We start from the raw sequence: 22,455 nt of genomic DNA, 5'->3' as shown, positions 1-22,455 counted from the left end.
GAAACTCTTCACTACATACAGGAAAAGTTCAACATGAGCCCTCTTTGAAACTTGTTTGGTAATAGCTGTTTTGAAAGCTTTTCATAATTTTTGTCCAGCTTTGGCTTTTCTTGCACTCTTCTCAGTCAGGATGGAATATGTGCGCAGGCATTATTGACATCAACTGTTGGTAAATTAAACAGTAAATGCAGCTATTGCAGAAAAACTAACCGTGCAAAATCTGCCATGTCAGTAAAACAGGAGGAAAAAAAAAAGAGAAAGTTACGCAGTTTCTTAATTGTGCAGCTTGTTTTCTTCCCTCCCATTTCGTGTAGTATGCCTAAGAAAGCTGCAAATGGAACAACTTACATGACAGAAAAATATTGGGGAGCTTTTGCTCTCTCTTTTTTTTTTTTTTTTTTTTCCTTTTTTGCTTTATGAGGACAACTTGGAACTTATTAAAAAAAAAAAAAAAAAAAAAGCCTCCCTGCCCCTTTTTTTCCCCCACCAATTTCCTGCAGACGCAGAGCTGCAGAACACACTAAGATGAACCAAAACCAGAGCCGTATAGACAGGCCTGGCAGAACGAGGCATCTACAAATACGGTGTTTAAAATATGAAAACAGTTCCAGGTGGCTTACTCGGTAGTTGGGCTCATGAGAATGACCAGCAGTGCAAAAATGTAGCAGCCGCATTCCTTGCAGGATAACATCACTTTAAAGCAGTCTTCTCCCATCCTCCCAGTTCTTCTTCATTAACTCATAGCAGTGATCATTAAAATTAATTTTCTCTATCACAGAGATTTTGCAAGTTTGTCATCTTTAGCTTTTTTACTTGACCTGGTTTAACTGTTAGTTGAGCGTGTTTAAAGGGAATTAATCTGCATTTATTTATACATCCACTGATTTTCAGATAGTATATGCCTTGCATATAATGTCAACAAGGAAAACGGATTAACAGCTGCTGTGTGGAACTAGCTAGATTCATAAGTGTGATCTCAAATCTTTCTGAAGCAATTTCTTAAAACTTACAAGCTTGTTGGGTCTCTCACTGCCCGAACGTGTTGGCTGGTGTCATGTAAAGTTTGGAATAGAGATCAAGTGCACCTTCTTGCTGTGCCCTTTCTCTAATAAAACTTGGCTACCATGGCAGAGTTGAGCAAGAATTCGACTGTGATGGAAGTAAATAGGGTTTATTTTTATCACCGAGGTGCTGGGAAGTGGATGAACCTTCTAGTTCTCTGTGGCTCCCGAGCTGTATCAGCTTGTCCTGAATGGTCTTGTTGCCTTTCTCAGTCTTTGTCTAGATGTTTTTGCTTACATTGTGACTGCATTTATTTTAATAAGTAGTGCAGCACATTATGAACTAAGCTGCAAAATAGTTGGTGCTGTGGCCCTGATTTCTATGATGTGTGTGTTTGGGGGAGAGTTTAGCTCTAACTTTGTCCCATAAACTGTATATGCATAAGCAGTTCAGGTACAAGTTTGGTTATTTTCATCTGAAAAAAAGTACGTAACGAGAACCACAGAGCAGAGCGGCAGGGCACGATTGAAATGTAAGCACCAAAAACACATTTTTAATCCAAACTCAACCACTAATGTAGACACAGCCCACATTTCTCTCTTCACAGCAACCATATCAGGAAAAGAAAGAGTTGTATCAGAGAAGTGATCTCTGATCACTTCTAGTGAGAAACACTGGTGGTAGCAGGGGAAACGGAGAATAGGGGCTTTTTTCCTTTTCTGTTTGTGAGACATTTGTGAGTAGGTATAAAGTTTTTCTTATCAACTTCATGGCTATAATATTTCTGTAAGCAGTTCCGGATGTTGGATATCTGGTTGGATTTTGATCTTCCATTCTTGTTTTTGTCTAATGAGCTTGATGTTTGGATTCATGTTTCTTGAACCGATATTCTTGGTTATAAATTTAAACTGGCTTCCCAAAAGCACTCCTAAATGATTGATTTAAATTGGCTATTACCCTGGGAAAATGTACATCATAAAATATTTGCAGAAAATAAATTTGTATAAAGATTTAAATTTGAATAGACATTTCCCCCTCACCATGTTTGCCCATCTCTGTTGTGTTTATAGGCAGAGGTTGTGTTTTTGGCAAGCTGACATTTAATGTTTTTTATAGGTCACTGTAGAAGAAACAAAAATCGGCTCAGATTGCAAATTCAAATGGAGTTTTTCCAAGGGCCTACATTATAAGTTCCATCCACCATTTGAAAACCAAACAATCTACTGTTTGTTCCTTATGTTATCAGTAAACATTTGGGATAACAAAGCTGGTAAGCATTATTCATGGAATTGGACTCATCAGTTCAATGTTGCCATTAAATGAGGTTCAGAAGCAGGCAGAAGGAGAGCCAAGAAACACACTACAAAGCATTTATCCCAAAGGAATGGGCAAAATGTCCCAACATCTCTTCCAGCCTTCTAAAAGAACATTAGAAGAAAATCACTTCTTTAGCTAAAGCAAACAGAACAAAACTAAAGAAAGAAAATAGTGGTTGTATAATAAATATTACCAGCCAGCAAACTATTTTCAGAACTATTTAAAATCAAACTTCCAGGCAGAAAGTAGTCCTAGCTCTGGTACTTAAAACTTACAAATATAAGGAAGAAAAAAAAAAAAAACGAAAGAAAAAGAAAACAGGGAAAGGCCTTTTAGGTCAGCAAAGCAAGTCCATCCCTTGCTGATCCAAGCATGTTGCTGACAGTATTTTCACATCCATGAGTGCTTTGTCCAGTTTACTTTAACTCCATCACTAGGGCTTCCATCTGTTCTCAGGAGACATCATTCCATTTATTTGTTATCAGATGGCTCTATGGATTTTTTAACTTTTATTTTTATTTTCATTGACAAACCAAGCAGTAAAGATTGGGTTGCCAGGCCCAAACTTCTCCAAAGTGCAAATTTTTTTCTGAGAATGGGAAAAAGCTTTCAAACTAGAGAGAATCACCTCCCCCTTGCTGCTCACCATCACAAAACCCTGACTACGGAAGCATCTCGTTCATCCTCTGAAGCAGAATCCCCTGAGATCTCAGAAATACTGCTCAACCTGAAAACCCTCTTTGTTTTGAAGGATAAGAAATAATGGACTGTTTCCATAGTAGATAAAATGTACGGTTTTGTCTTGAATTAGTGTTAGCTTTTACGAGGACACAGGAGTTTATACGTCTTTCTGAACTAGACACATGTTATGCTCCTGCATGTGTTCTGTGCTGGGTTAGCTCTATTACTAAGAAGTGTCTGTCTGTCTAGGGATCTACTTTCCAGTATCGGGCATTTTTGAGCCTGATCCTGATTTGACTGACACCACTGCTCTAACTCAGACAACAGCTGCTATAACATGATGCTGGTGTGAGGAAAAAGTGGGTGAGCCTGAACTAGTGCACTTTGTATTCCAGGGAGGAATCAAATTTTGCTTTCCAGTTTTCACTTTTGATCATATTCAGACCATATCTAGCTTTGCAGAGGGAAACAGTTGGAGGAAGAGTATAGGGGGCAAAATGCAGTGATGTTGTGTTCTGCCTGCAAATTTGCAGGCTGCTGTGCAAGGCATCCAGCTCTTTGTACTAACAGGAGTGCTAATATGATGTATTAAATGTCACACCAGCATCGCTGGGTATGCATCTCTCTCCTGTTGTACTGCCTGTTTATGCTTATTCAGCTCTTTGAATAATTTAACACATTTCATACTCCAAATTACCCACAACAGTTTGACGGGGCTGCTGGCAGTTTACTTGAAACACTCAGTGTTAGGTCAAAGTAGGGCCCAAGCATCTGCTAAAGAGAAGGACATTTCGTACTTAGCAAAGCATAATTAGATATATTCCTGCACGCTTTTCTTTTCAAAAATAGGTAAGTATATGCTAATCCTAATGATACCATAGGAATAAAGGGCTGTACCTGCCACTTCTATGTATACCTTTACACTAGCTGATTTGGGCTGAAGACAAGAATTACAGAAGCTCGTAATTGTGCAGGACGGATAAAACTAAAGTGGCAGATCTGTGTCAACTTATTATGGATATGGTTGCTGAGTGGTGGTCCTAGCTACCTTGGGTGCTGTTAGGTTGGAGTTTGGGATGCAGGAAACTTCACTGCAACAGTGCAATTATCTTGGTATGTTCATCTGAGACTCTTGCTGACTTGCAGAAGCAAAGAACTTCAGGCTGTTCTCTCTATTCCGAAGTGCATGTTAATGTTTTCAGGTCGAAACTGCAACACCACAAAAGAAAAGAGAAATTTGGAAAAAGTTGGTCTACCATCTGCCTACCCTCGAGTTGGTCATGTGCTGCTGATCCCAGGCAGCTGTGTCAGTGCAGCAGTGGACCAGCAAATGCTTCCTGACCAGAGATGGGACTCCGCAGGTCAGACAGCAACGTGGGCGTGTGGATCAAGCATGCTACCGTCTGCAGTCATTCATCCCCTGCGCTGCTGGGACCAAATCCATGGCAGGTGCCTATCTTAAACATGCACTGCAAATTCTCAGGCTTTGTCTTTCTCTATGGTTAATTAACTCACTTTTCTCTACAGTTAATTAATGCAATCCCTCCATCCTCACATTGAGAGCATTTCTACTGGGGGGAAGTAGAAGAGAAGTCGCAATAGGGAAAATAGACACATGCTCCTTTTTCAGACAGCTGAGTCTTGATATCTTGCTCAGGATTAATGAGCAGTGGTCTAGAAGGTGCCACTGTTGTTAGGATTATGTCAAGAAGGAGCCAAATTTGCTGAGAGACAGAGGATGTACCTGGTCCTTGTCTGCGTGCATACTGATCAGGGCTTGGGGTGTATTTAGCCACTAGGACTGTCATCTTTTCAACTTTTTATTGTAACCAACATGTAAAATGAGCATCACTTTCACAGCAGTGACTGTCTGCCCTGCTCCTTGGCGAGGAGAAGTGAGGAGTTTGTCCAACAGTCCATGCTGGATCATTTGCAGTCAGAGCACAAGTAGCACAGTAACAAACCGGTAGATTTGGCATGGTAGTGTTTGAATGACCTTTGGAGTGGAGCTGGTAGTAGGTCTGAAATGTATTTCTAAATGTAAGCAGCTCTGAAGCATTCATGAGGCAGGGCACTGGGTTTGGGAAGAGGACTGAGTCTTTCTCAAGGCTATCCGAGTCTACGGCGCCTCTCCTTTCTCCACACCCCTCTGCTCACATAGAAACTAGAGAAAGGGAAGGGCAGTGCTGCTAAGCAAAACAGCGAGTATTTTCAATTAAGACTGAAAAATCTCATCCCTTGCACTGCATCAGGTGGTGAGGGATCTCTCCCTACTGCTGTGGCGCGCCGAAGTCCTAGCAAAGTGATGATGCAAGGCACAGTCAGCGGAGATATTTGCAAAGTGACAGCAGGGCTCTGATTGAATGAACCTCCTAACTCCAAAGCAGCACGCTGCTCTGGAGGATATGCTGAAAATATTTCTTGGGGATTTGCACATCCTTACAACAATCGAGGGTCTATAATGAAATGTTTGCTTATCATCCATTTAACCCACTTCGAAACAGTCTGAGCCTGCATGGTAACCTCAGGTCAAAACTATTTTGGGTAGCTGAAACTCATGATAAACACATGCTTTTAAAGGTTAGAAAGCCATCAGTGGGAGACATCAGATTCGCTTTTTTATTATTAGAAGGGGGTAAAAATCCAGGAGTGTTCAGAGGAGCAAATTTTGTATAGAACATGAAAAGGGGGAGGGAAGGGACAGAAGGAAGGAGGAATCTTTTTTTTTTTTTTTTTTTTGATGCCAAACAGCATTGCTTCAGCAGCAAATCCTTTTCCTTGCAATTTAAGATTGTGCTTGAAATAAGGAGCCAGCTGCACCCAGGAGGGAGCAGAGGGCAGTCTGTCCTTTTAGATGCTTGATTGGCTGTTTCACATATACCTGATAATTACTAGGAAGCTGGTAGAAATCCAGTTCTGCTGCTTTCACAGGCACTGAGCAGCACCAGAGTCATGGCAGCCCTGTTCAGGCTGAGATCTCCAAATGAGGAAAAGATGATTCTCACAAAGCACATGTCATTACTAATAGCCAGTTACAGCCTTATCTCAACTTCCCCATAACTGGACCTGTTAAAGGACTATACCTTGAGGTTTTCAGCTGAGCTAAGCTAGTATTTCAGTGAGAAAATGCACCTTTATTTCTCAAATTGCATAGAAAGTTTTTCTTCCCTCTGTGATAAGTTAGGACACCCGAAGTGTGGTCTAGAGTGAGGTCTCACTTGTAACTTTTAATAGCACTGTAGACTCTGGGGCTGAGGAGTGAGAGAAGCAGAGATGGGAAAAGGGGGAGATCTCTTCCCACAGGCCGACTCGGAGCCACAGCTGACTCCTCACCTATTTTACTGGCGGCCAGAAAAGCTTCACTTAGTTCTCGATACAAAGCTTGATAGATAGGTGCCTATGTGTCTGTACGTACACACAAGTGCACATATGCAAGCAAAATCCCATTCCTCAAAACTACGATCTGGTACCTTTCAATCAGCCCCCGACCTCTGAACCACCGGATTTTTCTGCACGGAGAGCGGTACTCTATCCTGTTGCTCTTCCCTTTGTTTGCAGGACCAGTCATGTTACGCTCAACACAACAAACATATTGGCAGAACTTCTACTTCAGTCAAATAATCCTATTGCGCAAGGTTTTCTGCCACGTTCATCAGCTACAGGTGTAATCAGCAAAGTGACTGCAAGGGATGCTAGTGGAGGAGGCCACATTTCCTCTAATCTAGGGGCCTCCATGCTAAGTGGGCTCAGTTTCCAAGTTGAAAGATGCTGTCTTTTTTCTTTTCCCCTAATGGTCAGAGATGGCAAACTCCCTCTGGGATCTGTGCATTCAGCTTTGTTCTTTCTCCCTCATCTGCTGTCACCAGTAATTAAAGCTGAGCAAAAAACTGAACATGCTATTTTTTGAATAGATATTTGAAATTTAAAGCGGAAAAAAAAAAAGTTGTGAAACTTGTCAGATCAATGATTTGACACATATTATTTAGCTGGCTCTAAATATTCTGGAGTGAGAACTTAGCTAACAACTTGTTAACAAAGCATAATTCGGAATAAAACCCAGCTTTCTTTTCACTAGCTGCATTTGCAATATGGGGCTAGTTTTAATAATCTCTCTTCTAAATGCTGACATGATCCTTTTTACTGCAGTAAAATCTGGGAACTTCTGGCTCTTTAAGGCGGAGAAGTACAATGGAAACAAACACAGAAGCACCATCCACCATGGCTTGGTCGTCAAGTTGTTGCTGAACATCTAGATGCAAGTAAGTTGCCCAAGAATTACACAAAGGACATTGGTGTTGGAGAACGGAAGCCAGGACCCCTAGCCAGCACCTAAAAAATGGTTCATCCTTCCAACTAAGCACCTAAGAATGGGTGACATATAAGGAACAATTTCTCTGAGAAAAAAACAAAAGAGGTCATTTTTCATGCGTTGTACCTGCACCATAGTTTTCTTTCTCTGGCCAGGTTAACATGTCTCACTCTATCTTTGGGCTTCTTTTAAGGACTACTTTTTAAACGAAAGAGTAGAAGGCCTGTTATTCTCTGAAGTGCATCTGTTACACTCTCACACCTGTAAACAATAGATTTTTCTATGTGAAATGAAAGGGCAAGCACATCTTGCTATCAATTTTGACTCTGTAGAGTGATGTAGCATGTAATCTCTATTATTTTTCTTGTGATTTGTTAGTGACTGTTGCTAGGTAATGCCTTTTCCACTAAGCATCAGTGAGCTAATGTGAGGGCTTTGAGAATGTTTTATTATATAATTAAGCCCTTGGTGGTGCTGACTTCTACATTATAAAAGTCTCATATCTTTTTCATGTTAGCAAAAAGAAGTTATTGTGGTATTATGCATGGGGACGTAAGAAACACCACTGAAGTCAACACAATTTCTTGTTAACATTGCCATGTTCCTTTTTCTTTCGTTGTATCTTGCGTGCAGCTATCAGCTTCCCATCACAGTGGCATCTAGCCACACACTATGTTGTTTAGATGGGAAACACATGACAGCTTTTAACAAATACATGGAAAATAGGACCAATCAGAACTACCACTAGATCACAAATCTCTCTCTGGACTCCATGCTCCGCTCAGCAAATGTGGTCCCTTCATTCTGACCTCTGAATGCTTAGTCTAGAGATAAGACTGAGATATAGAAAAGCTCCTTCAGGAGGATGCAGCTGGCTGCATTTAAAGGAAGAGGTGAGCGTTCCCCTATGATCTTCATACATGTGAGTCTCTAGGTACTGTTAATTTGGGGGGGGGGGCAAAGAAAGGTGGAGAAAGAAGTGGGGGTATTAGCATTTTATTTTTAAGTCTTCTCACTCAAAGGGTTTACTTTCAGTGCCTGGATCAGTAAGATACTCAGGGAATACTTGGGAATGGCACGTATATTGGGCTGTGCTGCACAGACCATTGCTGATGTAAATGTGCTTGGTATCATGGATGCCTTCCAAATCAGAAAGAGGAGACTTTAAAAGGCAGCTTCTCTCATCCCTGGCACTGTATGGGAAAGTCTAGTTTAGTCTAAGAGCATCAGGTTGAGTAAAAGAAGGGCCTTCGTAATTTTTGTCTTACAGTATGTCACGCTGTCTCATAGCCTTCATTTTCCCCATGCAATTTGTAAGAGATGACAAGCCATTCAAAATACCTCTGTTTATACAGACACTTAGTAATACAACACCATGGGCAGGCAGATTTCCTGAACTGCAGACCCCGTGTTGACAGATGTGTTTTTTGACTGATTGTTTAATGGGTGGGTGAATCTCTAGGGAAATAGCAGGAGATGAACAGGGTGCTCTTTTCTTTATTTATTTTTTTTCTCTTTTCTTTAGCTTGGAGGTTATGTTGAATACCATCGAAAACAGGTTTCAAAGTTTTCTATTGCATTGTTATCTCAGGACAGGTGATGAAATTGTATTTGAGGGAGAGTGAGGAGGAATCTCCTCTCATTCCACATAGCTGCACAAAAGCTGCTACTGGCAGCAGCTCAGCGCAGGATTTCAGGTTCACTTTTTACCAGGCACGAGCCAGCAGCAAGGGAAGACAATTGTGGTGGGGATTGCATTCTTGCAGAGTATCTTCCGTAGATAATACTGGTCTGATGAGCAAAGCCAAAGTGATATATTTGAAGATATAAATGTCTTGCACAGAATGGATAGGTGCAGCGTAGACAGCAGTACAAGTCCCTCTACACATTGATAATATAGCTTAACCCAATTCAGTTATTTCTATGGCTTGCTCAGGTTTGAGATTCTCTGCTGGAGCCATCTAGTATCAATTTTGGCGATTAAATGCAATGCAATTCCATTCTGTAATTAAAAAAAAACAAGCAAACAAAGCAAAATTTCCATGGTCTATTGCATGAAAGTCACTCAATGGCAGTAAGCAGTATCAGTTATCTTCTTGCTATTTAGGCTTCCTGATACTTCAAAGCATAGTATGGCTTTTTGAATTATTTCTTAGGAATGTCAAAGTGTTTAGGACCGCAGTCAGAGGATCCCTTGCGTTTGAGGTCTGTAAAAACAAAGAACAAAAGAAAAGTCCCCAACTAGCACACTCACAAAGTAACTACAAGGCAATTGGCAACAGATGAATATAGACAGAGGCAGAGTAATACACTGGGAATGATTATAGCATAACTGTCAGCATGAAAGGCAGCGCTCACGAGATACCTTTAATCTAGCCACTGGTGATTGTTTTTTTTCTGGGCAATCAATGTATCTTACAAGATGTAGCAAGTGTTCGTTAAAGAGTGCTACACTCTTGCGAGAGAGCAGCTTCCATTCCCGTCTCCGTTCCAGTCAGAACCAGGGATTTTCAGACCTCTTAAAAGTCACAGGCTGAAGCAAGGGATACCACTCTGCCGTCCTCGCCCTGAGATTCTCACCTTGAGGCAGAAGACGGGTCCTGTCACTCGGGACACTCCCGTTCACAGTTATTTCTCATGTTAATTACTAAAGACAGGATTCTTCCTGATTGCGATCATTCAGGTCAAAATGGGAAAGTTTAGCACTTCATAGCATCAAAATTTGCTTTCATCTGTGTGCAGGACATCATTTTAAAATTCCTTTTAATCAAATAGAATGAAAAAGGAAAGGAGGAAAAAACAGTCTGAAAGTTAGCTAGTAAATGGGGTTGTCAACTCCTTGTTAAAATCAAGAAAAACAGAATTCTCGTTAGCTATTAGCTGTTAGCTGGATGTGACCAAAAATACACATCCTCATGGGAGCAGGTATAGCGTGAGTAAGAGCCATGAACAAATATTGACAATTATTTCCCTCAGTAATCATATAGGATCTTAGTCACATCATTCTTGCTTCATTAATTTAAATCCAAGTCATTAGCTCTATTAGATCCCTATTTACTGTGCTATAGGAAATACCACTGGCTCAAAAACCAACATTTTTCACAGCAGGCAGGATGCATATCATGACTGTAATTTACTGCACAGTGTACCTACACGCTCCCACATTAACTGTAATCTTTGTCGTGCTCACGCCAACATTCCTACAGTATTTGGCATTTCACGAATGCAGTATTTATCGCTGAAGTTCATACAAAGTTGCAAACCCTAACAAGGCTTATCAGCTTTTACAAACCATCTCTGTCCACTGGAGTGTGACATGCTGAATACAATTCCACTCACCGTGCAGTTATTGCATGTGAAGGGGGAAGGGGTGCTTCAAAGCAGCGTTTCAGATCGCTTTAAATGAATCATGAAATCAAATGGCTAGATAGGCTTTAAGTTCCTGCAGGTGAGACGTAACCTGCAAGCTGGGCACTTAGAGCACTCTCTCAGTCAAATAAAATCTTCTCATCGTTACTGATGTGGTAATTATGCCCTAAAAAGGGAGCAGTGCAGTGGCTGTAAAAGGGGAGCTGGGACTTTGGAGTTCGGTGGCAGCAGTCACACTGGGTGGCTGGGGGCAAATCAGGTCGCTTCTCTATCTGAGGTTACCTATTTTCAAGACAGATATTATCGTAGTTACTGGATTTATTTCAGAGGTATATAAAGATGTATAATTAAACAAGAAAACATACATATCTGCCTCTAAAGTTGTAAAAGATTTAAAGGACACGGAGAAAATCCTGTGTGCATGGTGTTTACACAGTGAACATAGTAGCCTGCTTCTCTGCTGCTTCTCAGCCCTATATGTAGGACAAGAGAAAGCACAAGCAGGTTTGGAAAGGGGTTGTAGTACCTGTATTTGTGCGCATACGTGCCCTTGGGTATATAACACCTCATCACCACCCCTTTCCTGCTCATCAGCTTCAAGTATGACAAACCGATGTGGGTGGAATTTAATTGAGAAATGAGCTACTGTTTGTATTATCATCACAGAGCACTCCAAAGGCATGAATTTGGTCTGAAAAAAATTGGGATGTTAAAAATTAATGTTTTTTTTTCTTCTCCTGCTTCACGTTTTTAATCTTCAGTCCATATATGGGTCACTTGTGCAAAGCAGGGTTGAGATTTTTGGTAGGAATAGAAGAGAGGAAATAGCACTTTTAAAACAAGACCTCACAAATGTTTATTCTCCCTCTCCCTTAAGTCATAATTTCAGGGGGCATGGTCCTAAGCATGACATCTTGAGGTTATTCCTTAAATATAGGGTAGACTTCATAGTTCTGTTGACTTCAGCTGAGCTATGACAATTTACACCAACTAAAGTGTGTAAACTAAAGTATTGGGAGGCTAAAACAATAAGACCGGGCAGTGCTCGAGTACAGAGTAGAGCAACGTATCCCTTTGCAGGGAAACATTAGTGATTGCTGAAGAACAGGTTAGGAGTTCTTCAGAGGGTTGCGAAAAAGAAAAAGACTCCTATTAACGGCATTTGAAAAGTCCAGAGATCTGGCAGTCTCACGTGTGCTGACGCACGGTCGTGATCGTAAGGGCTTCAGGGACATTGGTCTCTCCATGCAGTGGCTGAGTCATGCTGTCCCCACATTTACTTGCTATATTAACCCCTGATGGTTAAACCTGGTGTAGTAACATGTACAGGCAAAGTTTCTGTTGCCTGTTTTTTCTTTTTTTTTCTTTTTATCATCTGCTGTACTGTTTGCACATATAGTCTATGGTACAATTTTTCATAGTTATAGTTTGAACAGCTTCAATAAACGTTGTTCGTGGAAAGGGAAAACTTTTTTATTTTTGGGGTCCTTTTTGGTGGTTTTTGTTGGAGCTAGGGAAACTCAAAGCACAGGTGTTGTTTTCTGGAGGACAGAAGCAAGTTCCCTGCCTGCTGCCGTAACTGAGTCATGCTCTAACCTTGGTCAGGTCACTTAGGCACTATCATTCTCTTCTTTTTAAAATGCACGATCTGTTCTCTCAGATTACATTTTTCTGGCTCTCACCACAATCTGCATAATTTCAAACATTCGTTATCCTATACAAAAATACCCACCAGCCCCTCATTCTTCTGAGAAAGTTATGCTGGAGAAAGCTTCACATTTAGACTCAAAAAGTAGAACCATATAGGTAAGAGGACATTTTTCAAACAAATGAGAGTTATTAGGATTTTTCCCTCAAAATAGTGTAGGCTATCAGGAATTCTCGTTCTTCAAATTCGCAGCAGAGCCTGCTTCTGTGAGCTTCTGAAGGTGCCGAACCACCCAGCAGACGGAGCCGGGACACGTCCTTTAATAGCGTTTTCTCTTTGCCAAGGGGTGAGGATGGTTTCGTTCCAGATGTTGAAAAGATGCAGGCCGATGCCCTGTCCCTCTCTACCCTAACCTGTTGCCGAGGTCCTCCCCATCTTCTCCTCATAGCTTTTTTTTGCAAAACTTCTGTTTTTCCTTGCTGCCTCAGTGCTAATAAGTAAGGAAGAGGGGGAAGCAAGAACAGGCAAAACAGTCTTCCTACTGCATTTTACCCTGTTATGTGTATCTGTAGCAGCTAAAAACAGCAGTCACCAGGAAATTCCTGCTCTAGACCTGTAATCCCAGGCTGGAAAAAGTGCTGTGTGGATGCAATCATCAGAAAATCCTGCTGCCATTCTGTTAATCCCCCTCTCTCTTCCCGCCTGGCCCCTGCCGGAGCCCAAACTCCGCGGCCAGAGCAGCTTTACGCCAAAGAAATTCGCTTCTTCCTCCTCCTTGTGTTCAAACACTTTGGAGGGACCAGTGAGCAGTGAAGCAGTTAATGAAAAGATAAATAAAAACAAGTCACTGCATTTTGGGGGAGAAAATGAACTAGAGTATTTTGAAACGTTCCCACAAGGCTCAGATTTAAGAGAACGATGAATCACTCTGCAAAGACGTCTGTTTTTCTCCCCTGATTGTGCAAGGTGTCCAGACGACTCATGTAGGCGCTGTACAAGAGCCCCAGCGTGTGAGTGGGCTGGATGTGGCCCTGCCACGGGGTGACGGGCTCTGTTTCGAGAGCAGGTGGCGTTAAGGTGACCACGGTCCTCGTGGCAGTGGGCTGCTCCCGGTCCTGCTTGGCCAATGCTTCAAGCTCTGAACTCAGACAGAGGCAGAAAAGGAAAAGTCATCTGTAAGACAGGACACGCATCATGCCTTTACTTTGTGCACCAATCTCTCAGTGTTTTCTATGTACTTATTGCTCTGAGTTTGTATCCATTTCCCACCTGTACTTACACTGTCCTTTTTCCTGTGGCTTGTTATTATTTCTATTGAGCAATCTCCAGCTGAACTGGGAGATCTTGCAGTGACTCATTTACTTGAACATTATTGCCTAGTTCTTTACACAAGACAGATTGGATATGAATGAGATCTCTTGTCCTCATGAGCATTATATTTATTTCACAAGACATTTTCTTCAGAACTCTCTCTGCAATAAATTATGTGATATATTTATTTTTTCTATATGCTATAGCTCTGTGCTTTTTTTTGTTGTTTCTCATTTTTTCGACACTTCTTCATGTATGATCTGCTGTTGTTATTTTCTGCTTTTTCTTCTTTCAATCTCTTAGCTACATCCTTGGGATTGTTTTTTTTTCCCTTGTGCAGTTTTTAGCACAGTGCATGTATTTGACGTAGACAAACTGAGAGCTTGAGACGAGTATTAAAGTAACAAAATGATTTCTCCCTTTTATCTTCCAGGCGCTGTGTAATGGCTGGAAAAAGAGAAAGAAAAAATAAAACCAGGTAAAATGTATAAAAAGTATAGAACTGTAAGGAATATATTCATATGCATCTTCACGGATTGTCGTAACAGCTGCTGGGTAAAAGGCACTGTAGATGCTTTACCTCTGAAGAATATCACTGGCTTAGCTTTCAGCAGCTGCCTTTTGGAAAAGTCGGTAGGAATCAACCTGCCGAAACCCCTATGTAATCAAGGGGAGGGCAAATGTATTTAGAGTAGACAACACAGAAATGGGACTTAGAGGTATCATATGTCCAAGGTATTTTTAGGACTCCCATCTTAGGACTGTCTTGTTGTCAATGTATCCATCAAAATATCACCACATAGCTTCCTAACTCTCCTGCCTGATCTGACAACATCCCTTAATGTTTTCACTCCCACTGGTGCTTGGTGGAGGTGTTTTAGAAGGTAGGATTAAACCTAGTTGTGGCCTTTCTCTGGGGGAGTGCTGGAGGAAAAGATAATTTGAACTGAAATTTGGATCTAAGTAATCCATTGGAGAATTGTGTAATCCAGGACTAAACAGGGCTTTGAATATTGCTGCTTAGTTTCACTTTTATTTTTCCAGCAACTTGACTAGTCAAAGAGCAAGCTCCAACTAGTCACTGCTCGAGGCAGAAGACTTTCTCTGAGTCAGCTCCAACCTCTTTTACCCCAGCTCTGTCATTTATTTTAACTTAACTAACATCTGTAATTGACAAATGGACAGGCTACAAAGGGATTTGTCTCGTACATGTCTTACAAAATCAGAATTGACTTTAAAAGGATACTGATTTATTTTTATATGTCTTCAACTAAAAATTCAAGTACCAAAATACCTGCTCACAGCAGAACCCTTTGAGGATCTAGTCATTAAAATGCACTGAAGATTAGTCTGTGGGACACTGTTTGTCCAGGCTGAGCCTCAGTGCCCAATATACATCATCAGAGAGGAGCACAGCAAGATATAAGAGATTTGCTAGACCATTCCTTCATGTCCATTGATGGACCATATTTAGCTACTAAGGTTGACAGTTTGCTTCATTCAGTGAATACTTTAATGTCTTATGTTCAAAACTAAAACTAAACTTCTTCACTGGGAGCATGGTACAACACCAGAACATGTCATGATCTGAGAATTGAGATCAGAGAAGTGGTGGAAGATTTTCTATCTTTGAATATTTTCAAGAATCATCTGCAGGAAACCACGGCTGACCTAATCTGGTGTAGATCATAAGCCAGCTTTGAGTAGGAGATTGGCCTAGAGATCCCTTTCAGCCATCATTTCCATTTTACAGTTCTGTTAAGTGTGTTCAGTAACAAATGGATTTGTTGGAAGTATAGAAGAGGCACCCTGAAGGCAGAAGGCACTACATGGAGAATGAATGCATGGAGGAAAAAAAGAGGCTCACTTCTTTTCCTTTATGAGTTATAAAGCCAGGACTTCTGTAAGGAGTTGAGAAATTCAGCTCGATTTTGGAGATGAGAAAAACAAACATTTGCAAGTAGCTTCCCAAACTAAGGCCCGTGCCAGCCTGGCTTGTGATCCTTACCCCATCTCAGGAAGGTAGACAGCGTTTCAGACATTAGGGTCAGACTGGTTCCTGCTCTGTCTAATCAGTTTGGTGTACATATCTTTCCAGGAGGTATTAAATCTGTCTTGTCTCTTATGACTTTTAATAAAGCGTAGAAAGGAGGTGAGCTTTTTACTTCTGACAAGGTTTAGGCTGGATGCCTGAGGTATCTATTGCTGGGGGGTGGGAGAGGGGCGGACAGGTAGATCCTGCTGCGATGACCATGGCTACCGCGGGAGGACCTTCTGGTGGTCCAGAACCTCTAATTGCAGTTTGCCTCCTCTGTGTTTGGAGGCAAATTCGCAAGAGGGATGCGGAAGCAGTGTTAGCAAGGGGGCGTTCACAGTCTGCCCAATATCTTTCTTCTCCGTTACCTTTGGAGATAATAGTCCTTGCACCTCTGCAATAATTCTCCAGCCAGCTTTGCTCAAATAAGGACACCTCGCCCCTTGATGTGTTTTGCAGAAGTCTAATTTTACCCTTGAGATGGGACAGTGTCTTTTGCTCTCTTTTCTCTATATATCTTTTTTCGTCTTTCCTCTTATTAGCTTAGGTAAAAACCTGCTGCTGCTGTTGCTGCAATGGGCGATTCTCAGTGCAGTGCAAGGATTCCTGCTCTCCGGACGGGAACAGACCAGCTCCGCACGCTCTGCTGGTCCACGTCCCTGCACGGCCAGCTGTGGTGGTTGCACTAGGTGCTGTGCTGCAGCGGTGTCTTTGCTGGGAAACCCAAGCTCCGAGACACCAAACGTTTTGCATCTTTTCTGAAGGGAATTATCATACGGATTTTTAATTTTCCTCCTGATGTAAACTTTAATCAACTCTCCAAAATACAGATAGTGAAATTGAAAGTAAAGTTTAGTCTTTCACTGCAAAGCACTCTTTCCACCCCTCTACTTATAAACACTTTCATGTGTACTTATAAGCTAGAGGGCAGCCAGGATGTTGGGACAAAGCAAAGCCCCTAAACCGCTTTACTGTGTTCTGCCCGTCACTCCTGTTCCGCATTGTGCAGTCAAGTAACTTCTACAATTTCTCCCTTCCTTATTTGCAGCATTTTGTTCCAGCAGACGTTGTTTCGGTTCGTTGAATTGAACAAAACAAGACCAAACAAAACTGAAGAGTGATTAGGGCTGAGTCCTCCCTGCTTCGTAGAAGTGGCTTGGCAGTTTTACAGACACCAAGAGTCTCAACCTTCAGATTGTGACATGACTTCTGTAATACGAGACTTTTTCAGCTGGTTTTCACAGCCACATAGGTGAGTTTTTAGCGTATTGCTCAACACTCGGTGCTCTGTGTTATAATCCTGCAATTACATATTTGCACACGTATCAAATGATTGCCAGAGAGTTATTTTCGAGAGTACAAAGACCATCATTGCTATTCTCACTGGGAATTAGGGAATGGTAATTGTTATAGAGGAAAATTACCTTTACATGGTATTGATTGATTGATTGATTGATTTATTGCGCACTGCCTGTCATTGCTTGGTACGTTTTTCTCCCAGCAAAGGCCGGCAAACAGCTGTGCTGGCAGCTCTCGCAGGGGCTTACGAGGGGCCAGGCGGACGCGGGCATCGATCCTGCGGCTCAGGCAGGCACTCCTTGCATATGACCAGCTCAGAGCTGGGGGCCATTGCTCACCCCACCAGCCTTTGGCTCCTCTTTGAAGCAAGATGCTTCAAAAAGGAGAGTGCCACAGTCCTGAGTAGAGGGAATGGCTCAATAAATAATTGGCAGAATATAAGTACTTATTGATTTAAGAACATTCTTTTCTTGTGCCTTGCTTTTGTCTTCTCAGGCAACTTTCTTTTAAATTTATGCCCCGCATTGTCACATCAGGAGGAAAATACATGAGAAACGTTTTGTTATTTCAAATTTATTGCATATTACGTCAGCTGGCATTGTGGACTCACAATATGTAATGCTTCATAAATTATGAAAAATAAATGTTTTATGGGCTTACTACACACTCTGTTTGAAAACCATTGAGCTAGGGAGACTCGCTGACCCCTGTACAAATTAATGTGCACATTATTTTCATTATTGCAGCTAAGATGGGAAGTGTGAAAATCTTCTTTATTCATTTATTTAAAGGAAAACGAGGGCAGCAGTTGCCTGAACAAAGTTAGTTTTTCTGGCAAGGAGCAGGTATCATTTCACCCAGCTCATAACCTATTGCTCCCTCACAGTCATTGTTATTCTAGGCCAAAGCTTAAATTCCAAAATCAGGACTGCAAGGACTTAGCACAAGCATCCAAAGGTCAAATCCTGCAGCCTTTAGCGAGGCAAGCTAAACCTCCAAGTTGTTAAGGTTTTGTCTACTCAAGGACTGCAGCATTTGCAGAAAACTGGGAAAGCGGAAATCAGCCTCTCACCAATGCGGTAAGGAGACTTCTCCCCAACTTTTCCAGCCTCGTTTCCCCAAGTCTGGTGGACAGCGCCGGTAAGACCAGCGTCATGTATCTCAGCCGTCAAGGGCCCGATGAGAAGCCAAAAGCAACGTCTCAGGGCACAAGGAGATCTTAAACCTTACTGAGCATAGCTGTCTTCAGCTTCGAGCTGCGAGAATCAGAGGCAAAAGCGAGCTGTTCCGTTTTCTGGGGAGGAAAAGTTCATTCCAACATGTGTTGCATGGGAGGCGTGCGTGCTGGCGGGGGGAAAGGGCACCGTGATGTTAGCGGGGAAGAACGGCGAAGCACTCCCAGCTATTTATTTTTCCCCTCGCACCCAAATATTTCTGTTACTTGCAGAAGGAGGTCAGGTGTTTGATTCTCCCCGGATGGGTTTTATATCGCACAGATCCGCCACTGTGTTTCCGATAAACCCATAAGGAGCGTAACCGGGAGCTCCCGGCATGGGCTTAAGTGATGTAAGTCACCACTTCAGAAGAGTCGCTCGGCTTGGGACTGGATGCACTGGAAAAACTTCCAAGCTATTCTCTACTAATTCACGTCAGCTGAGGCATCAAAATGTCAGGCGGATGAACAAGCTCTTTGGTTGGAGCCAAGCTGTTTTCTGCTGCTGTTAGGACTACTTCAGTCAGCAATTAGATTTTAAAAATTTTTTTTAGTGACATTGGGCTTCTGAAAAATTAGCCTTTACATAAGCATGTTAAAGGTAATTCCTGTTTGCTCTCTAGTGTAAGAGCCCGTGCTCTCAGGACTATTCATAAACTGGATTAAACCATGCCCACTGCGAACTCCAAATTATAGTTTTCCTTCCTTCCTTTCCTTTTTCTCTTCTACTCCTGTTTTCTCCCTTCCTGTTTTTCTTTCTTTCTTCTTGCTTTTTCTTTTTCTTCTCGCTTTTTCTTTTTCTTCTCGCTTTACTTCTGTGTTTTTTACTTTACTGTTTCTCTGGAGCTTGCTAGAAAGAACTACTGGATATAAAGACCGTCTACAGGAATGGATAGTCAATATTATGGTCGCTTGGCCAAGAAATAACGAAAAATTATGTTATTGGCAATTGCCCATAATTATTAACACTAATCATGCTAATCTCAAGAATTCTTTACGCTGGGGAGAAATAACAGACCAAATAAGCAAAGTACACCCCATGTTCGTGGGGTTTTTTTGCTGTGGCTTTATAGTTGAAAGCAAAACCTGCATTTGCCTCTTACATCCTGTGGAGGGCAGTTAAGTTACACGATACAGAAGCAAGCTAAATTGCACCACGGTGTAAAACTCTCAAGGAGGCAACCAACGACTGAAATTAACTGTTCTTTGGCTGTGTGAAATATCACTTAGAAATACCTGAAGAATTAAAAAGGAGGAAATGGAAAGCTTTTCAATTTAAACTCCCTTTAAAGTGCTTTGTTAGCAAGGGTAGGAGAAGATCTAAAAGTTTTCTTGAGCAGTGAAGGAAAAACGAATCTTATATCCATATACACAAGTTTCAAGTGTTTCTGTTTTATATGTTAATCAGAATTTCCAATATGTGGATGTTAATGAAAAAAAGTTCCTGATGCTCCTTCTGCTGCCTGACCTCAGTAGTCTTAAGGTTTTAATACTATACTTGAAATTTCATCTTGAAGAATATTCTTTAAAGGTGAGTTTTCTCTTTTTGCTAGCTCAGCTGTACCAGAAAGAATAAAACAAATCTCAGGGATTGGGATTAAAATGTAAATAGAGTCACCACTGAAGCTATGACTAGTTTAAAATGTTCCCCTAAAAGAAAAGTTTAAAATAAACATTCCAGGCAGAAACAGAAACCTAACCATGTTCCTCTTAAAAATTGGTCTCCTCCAACTCCTCCAGTTTATAGCATGTACCCTTGGGCTATTACAGTCTAGAAAAATCTGAAATAAAAACCACACTGTTTTCTGGGTCTGATCATGCATCACTCATTCAAAAAAAAAAAAAAAAAAAAAAAAAAAAAGTTTAGGGCCTCCCAAGAATACAAGATTTAGGCCTTCCTGACATGTGTTGTTCTTTTTTAAAGGAAACAGTCTAGTGTATCTTTATTACAAACACAACATTTTAGTTTCTTTCACTTTAAAGGGAATCACAGGTGAATTTAAACAGAAAGCTTCAAAAATGTTTGCAAATGCAGTTGCACATAAATATTTTTGCAGTCAGCCTTCCAGTTATTTTTCACGTAAATATGCATATTTACTTTAAAAATTTTATTTCCTTCCCATCGTCAGTCTCTTGCTGTAGTAGTATAAGTTCAGGCACAAATAACTACTTATGCTGAAAATTAAGTTTCTGTAAGTGACTATTTTAAAATGTTTGCTTTTGTGTTTACTGTTAAAGGATCTCAGGCACTCCTGCCAGAAAGGAAAGTATTTATTATCTCTCTTTTACAGATGAGGAAACTGAGACACTGTGAAATTAAAAGCTTGGGGAAATTAGTACACAGTAAATTACAGTGTGAATTTACCGTGTACTAACCACCCTGCACGAAATCATTATGTGGACTGGTAAAGAAAAAGGATTAAACTCCCTTAAATTATCTCACATTTGCCATGGACCAGCAGTTACCATGGATCAGCTGACATGCAGCAACTTCTTAACCTGCGGTGGGTTGTTCACACAGCGAATCCCCTCGGTGGAGAGAAGCAGACGCACGGGGCGATGTGCTGAGTAGCTAATCCTCGGTAACTTTATGCAGGAGTTTAGTAGGCACTAATTTCCCCCGCTGGCCAGATCCTAAGTGGTTTACGTAAAAATCAGGAAGAAAATCTCTGGCAGAACTCTGCGCAAGGCTCAAGTGTCCTTTCAGCCTTGAAACCAGAAGCTGTGATTCAAAAGCAAAGCCAAACTACGAGGAGGAGATAAACTTGGATTTTGTTGAAGGACTAAGCAACACTCTGCAACTGCAGGGTGTTTGCAGGCCTCAGGACAGCTCGCAGGGAGCGTATAGATTAAACTGGGGAATTAGTGCGGAGAAACCGGGAGGTGGGTGCTCGCACTTGGGAACTGCCCTAACGTCCTGGCGTTTGGGCGTTAAAGCTTCTTCCAGCAGTCGTGCACACACGGCTTCTTACGATCCGGGAGGATGGACCTGCCGGCGTTTGCTCTGCGACGCTGCCCCGTGTGCTCCCTGGGAGCCCCGGGGAAAACCTCCTCCAGCCGCGCGTCGCGCAAAGGGAGGTGGTGGTCAGGGAAGGATGGGGGCGGAGGGGCGCGCGTGTGCAGGGCACTCTGCCTGCCTGCTTCGCCAGCAACCCGCTGCCCGGGTTTCCTTCACTCTCAGCGGAGCCGCTCGGACACGACCACAGCAACCGCGGCCAGTGCCTCCTGGCCCCCACCAGTGACCCCTTGGCTCCGGAGGACACTGGTGAGGCCCCAGGAGTGACCTTCCAGCCCTGCAGCTGGCTGAACGACCGATGTTGAAATGTCTTTGGCAGGAGCCCTCCCCACGGCTACAGACCCGGGCGGAGGAGAGGAGCCCGCGGGGGGGGTGGCCGGTGGGAAGACAGTTACCGACAAGTTCGTTCCACCGATAAACAAAGACGTAAACGATGATGCTATAAAGAAGAAGCAGGATTCTCTGGATACAGCCTTGGAGAGACCTAGCAAGGAGAGAGAGGTTTAGACAGTTTTACATTACACCACTTTGTAAAATATGTGCTATTTTAGTTCCAAGCTTGAGTCCAGTTAGAGCTGCATCAGAGCTTAGAAAACAGCATGTATTTTAATGCCCTGTGAACAGGAATAGCTGATAACTGGTACATTTAAATGTGAAAAGCAGAACTTTTCTCTGGGGGATGTATTATATATTTTTTTCTTATGGATTTAGTCTCCGTCGTTTATGTTGCAACTATAGCATTCTGCTGGCAGTCATTTATCTAATGACTTACATCTTTCAGACTGTGGAAAATGCAGGATAAGAGAGAGAGAGAGAGAGAGAAAAGAAGTGGTGGTATTTGGGAAGTTCTTTTTAATTTTCATTTCAGGTCTGAACCTAGGATCATGAATATACAGAAGTTAGCACCTTCCTAACGTCCCTCAGCTATCTTATTTCCAGAGAATTACAGTATGAAAACAATGGGATTAGGGTACTATATGCTCCAATCTCCTCACCCCCGATCCCCAAAGTGAATTTAAATAGAGCTGGATTTGCTTTTGGTATAGCTGAAATTAAGACAAAGGGGTATGTCTGAGATAATTTTTTTTTCCTGCAAAGCTTAATCTCAGAAAATGCCTGTCTGTGCTAGAGAAATGGATTGCATGTAATATGACAACCATCTTTTATAGAGGCAAACCAGGCTCGCTGAGCTCTAATGTTGTAAAGAAAAAAGCTTTACAGGTATAATTAACCTGTGGAATGCCCTTCCACAAGA

This window comes from Rhea pennata, chromosome 10, assembly GCF_028389875.1.
Source record: "Rhea pennata isolate bPtePen1 chromosome 10, bPtePen1.pri, whole genome shotgun sequence".
NCBI lineage: Eukaryota > Metazoa > Chordata > Aves > Rheiformes > Rheidae > Rhea > Rhea pennata.
The sequence above is the reverse complement of the archived record's forward strand: the minus strand, read 5'-3'. Positions refer to the sequence as shown.